Source organism: Tachyglossus aculeatus, chromosome 1, assembly GCF_015852505.1.
Source record: "Tachyglossus aculeatus isolate mTacAcu1 chromosome 1, mTacAcu1.pri, whole genome shotgun sequence".
Taxonomy (NCBI): domain Eukaryota; kingdom Metazoa; phylum Chordata; class Mammalia; order Monotremata; family Tachyglossidae; genus Tachyglossus; species Tachyglossus aculeatus.
This window is the reverse complement of record NC_052066.1, coordinates 34,576,997-34,581,470: the sequence shown is the minus strand read 5'-3', so window position 1 is coordinate 34,581,470 and position 4,474 is coordinate 34,576,997. Positions and strand designations below refer to the sequence as shown.

Here is a 4,474-nt window from a genome sequence, read left to right as displayed (position 1 = left end):
CCTCTGCTTGAGTTTCCCTCCATAGCCAAGACTAGTAGAGTACTGGAAACCCTCCAAGTGCGCCCTGAGAGGGGAACAAAGAATCCCAGAAAACTTAAAAGATTATGTTAAAGAACAGTTCACTACAGGACCCCCTCTTGTCTGTGAGCTCCTTGTGAGCAGAGATTGGAGATTGTGTCTACCTACCCTATTGGACTGTATACTCCCAAGTGTTCTGCCCAAAATAATCACTTAATAATAATAATAATAATGATAATAATAATAATGGTATTTGTTAAGCACTTACTACATGCAAAGCACTGTTCTAAGTGCTGGGGAGGTTACAAGGTGATCAGGTTGTCCCACAGGTGGCTCACAGTTTTAATCCCCATTTTACAGATGAGGTAACTGAGGCACAGAGAAGGGAAGTGACTTGCCCAAAGTCACATAGCTGACAGTGGGTGGAGCTGGGATTTGAACCCATGACCTCTGACTCCAAAGCCTGTGCTCTTTCCACTGAGCCACACTGCTTACTGATCAACAAGAACATTAAGGCATAGAAAGGCAGATTGCATATTGTGGAAAGACAATTAAAATCTAAAATAAATAGGAATGCTACCAAAATTGGAAAAAAGCCAGTTATATTAAAGAAGATTAAAAATAAAATACAGTATTAGCAGTGGCCCCATGGTGTAATGGTTAGCACTCTGGACTCTGAATCCAGGGATCTGAGTTCAAATCTCGGTGGGACCTCAAGTTCGAGAAGCAGCGTGGTTCAGTGGAAAGAGCCCGGGCTTTGGAGTCAGAGGGCATGGGTTCAAATCCCCGCTCCGCCACTTGTCAGCTGGGTGACTGTGGCAAGTCACTTCGCTTCTCTGTATATATGTTTGTACATATTTATTACTCTATTTATTTGATCACTTAGAGAAGCAGCGTGGCTCAGTGGAAAGAGCCCGGGCTTTGGAGTCAGAGGTCATGGGTTCGAATTCCGACTCCGCCGCATGTCTGCTGTGTGACCTTGGGCAAGTCACTTAACTTCTCTGAGCCTCAGTTACCTCATCTGTAAAATGGGGATTAAGACTGTGAGCCCCACATAGGACAACCTGATCACCTGGTATCCCCCCACAGCGCTTAGAACAGTGCTCTGCACATAGTAAGCACTTAACATCATCAATCGTATTTATTGAGCGCTTACTGTGTGCAGAGCACTGTACTAAGCACTTGGGAAGTACGAATTGGCAACATATAGAGAAATGTCATTATTATTATAAGCAAAATTACAATAGAGGCAGAAGGGCTGCTTTTACAGAGAACAGCTTGGTCTATTGGAAAGAGCACAGGCCTGGGACTCAAATATCTGGTTTCTAATCCCAGCTCTGCCACATGTCTACTCTGTGACCTTGGGCAAGTCACTTAACTTCTCTGGCCCTCAGTAACCTCATCTGTACAATGAGGATCAGGACTGTGAGCCCCATGTGGAACAGGGACTCTGTCCAACCTGACTGGCACATAGTAAGCGTTTAACAAATGCCACAATTACTATCTTTGAAAAACAGAAAGAATATTCTCATAAAATAAGAATTAAAGAAATGGCAATCCTGTTAAACCTGCTAGACTGCAAGTTCCTCGATGCCATGGAATATGTGTACTAACTCTTTAGTCCCATAGCACCTTAGAACCAAATCTTGGTCCCCACGGCAATTCATATTGATGTCTGTTTCACTTTATAGACTGTAAATTCTTTGTGGGCAAGATCATATTGTATTTTCCCAAGCACTTAGTGCATCACACTAAAATAAATGTACTTTATTATTTTTCTTTTTACAGTATTTGTTTTGAAATTAATTTAAAATAATAATAATAATAATGACATTTGTTAAGTGCTTACTATGTGTAAAGCATTGTTCTAAGCGTTGGGAAGGATATAAGGTGATCAGGTTGTCCCATGTGGGGCTCACAGTCTTAATCCCCATTTTTACAGATGAGGTAACTGAGGCACAGAGAAGTTAAGTGACTTGCCCAAAGTCACCCAGCTGACAATTGGTGGAGCTGGGATTCGAACCCATGACCTCTGACTCCCAAGCCCGGGCTCTTTCCACTGAGCCACACTGCTTCTCAATCACGCTGTTTCTCGTACAGTTCTAAGTGCTGAGGCAGATACAAGATGATCAGGTTGGACACAGTCCCTGTCCCAAATGGGACTCACAGTCTAAGTATTCAATAAACATCACAGTTTGATTGATTTATTGATTGCTTTGGACAAAGATAAATGCTATGGATTGACTGACTGTTCAGATTTTAATCCTAGTTCTTTGGGACCTTTTCTCTAGCTGAGGTTTGTTCTGTGACTAGAATAGATTTGTAGTGATTAGTAGGCTGCCCCTTTCTCTTCCTGAATAGAATTCTTAAAGACAGCAGCACTCTCCTGGGGACTCAAGGCAGGGGAGAAACTTGATGCATTTTCATCAGTCCCAAGCACAAAAGCGCTAGATGATCTAGGGGAAAACTAGGAAATGTGATGTCATCATTGGTAACCAGCGATAATGGCAGCAGCAGGGAACTCAGAGCTTCCTCATAGCACAGGGCCAAAAGAAGGGCCTTGTTTGATTTCTAACTAAGAAGAGCTGGAAGCAAAAATGAATGTTCCTAAAACATTGCTAATCAGGTTTCCTTGTCATGGACAAAGATCAGGTACAGATAAGTGCAGTCAGGAACAAGACATTCAGGAAAATGAGCTGGAAAATAATTGAGGATTCATAATTTCCTCTGCTATATTCTCTTTTCTGTCAATAGTGTGAGATAATCCAGGAGGCCTTCCCAGACTGAGCCCCTTCCTTCCTCTCCCCTTCGTCCCCCTCTGCATCCCCCCCATCTTACCTCCTTCCCTTCCCCACAGCACCTGTATATATGTATATATGTTTGTACATATTTATTACTCTATTTATTTATTTATTTACTTGTACATATCTAGTCTATTTATTTTATTTTGTTAGTATGTTTGGTTTTGTTCTCTGTCTCCCCCCTTTTAGACTGTGAGCCCACTGTTGGGTAGGGACTGTCTCTATATGTTGCAATTTGTACTTCCCAAGCGCTTAGTACAGTGCTCTGCACATAGTAAGCGCTCAATAAATACGATTGATGATGATGATGATAATCAGTGGAATTTCAAATCCAATTGACCCACTTTATTTTCTTTAAAATGTTCACTGGCTTTTTTATCAACTCTGAAGAGAAACTCCTATTCAATGCAATTGTAACGAGATGAAAATTAGCCAGATGTTTGAGGAAATGATAACTGAGAAAAACTGGCCGGCTCATCTTCGGGGTCTAGCCATTTTTTACTCTCCATGAAATCGACAAAGGTCAGTTTTGACAAGTCCTCTCCTTGGTGCCAAACCATCTAAACATTTCATTGTTAGGGAACAGGATAGGAAGTAGGGGAAAAAAGAGAGAGGAAGGAGTTGGGAGACACGGGAACATAATGTAGAATCGGAATTGGAAATAGCGTGAACAAATAATAAACTATTTTGTGGTTAAGGCCTGAGGCATCAACAAGCTACTGCTTAGTAAGATTCCACAGGAAGTGAAAAACGAACAGAGGTTTGGCATGATCCTGGTTATCAAACACATAGACAGAAACTTCACAGGGCTGCAGGATTATTAATGGAAAAAGAACCTAGGAGATGGTATAAATCCATTGAAATGTCAGTGACATTCAACTATCTAGGGCCTTAACATAAAGGGGCCTTGAAGTATAACTCCAAAGGCTTGCCCTATCAAGACTAAAGGTATGTTTAAGGTGAACATATTTTTGTTCTAAGGGAAGCAAACTCTGGGTTTCAAAAAATAAAGACAGAAAAAGAAAAAGTCAGAGATTTTAGCGGTAGAGGAAGACAAAAATTGACACATCCAAAAGGACATTTCACACATGCATCAATAAATAAAACCTGCAGATGATAACCAGAGAAGCAGCGTGGCTCAGTGGCAAAGAGTGCTGGCTTTGGAGTCAGAGCTCATAGGTTCAAATTCCGGCTCCACCGGAATTTGTCAGCCGTGTGACTTTGGGCAAGTCACTTAACTTCTCCGTGCCTCAGTTACCTCATCTGTAAAATAGGGATGAAGACTGTGAGGCCCAAGTGGGACAACCTGATCACCTTGTAACCACCCCAGCACTTAGAACTGTGCTTTGCACATAGTAAGTGCTTAATAAATGCCATTATTATTATTATTATTTATAACTGTGGTGTTTGGGAAGCACTTACTGTGTGTCACGCCCATGGGTAGATACAATTTAATGAAGCCCCTTCCCCTGGATACATATTCAAGCTTGACTTCACTGACTCTGTCCTATCATGGTTCTCCTCTTATCTCTCTGGCCGTTCTTTCTCAGACTCCGTCGTGGGCTCTTCCTCCTCCTCGCACTCCCTGTCAGGTCCCTCAAGGTTCAGTACTTGGTCCCCATCTATTCTCCATCTATAGTCATTCCCTTGGAGAA

General features: G+C 41.9%; 1 non-coding gene across 1 annotated transcript; it reads left to right on the top strand.

Annotated features, from left to right (window-relative positions):
* The first annotated feature begins 660 nt into the window (after positions 1-660).
* On the top strand, positions 661-732 carry TRNAQ-CUG. Its single transcript has one exon. It is a non-coding gene; the product is annotated as a tRNA-Gln (tRNA).
* The last annotated feature ends 3,742 nt before the right edge of the window (positions 733-4,474 follow it).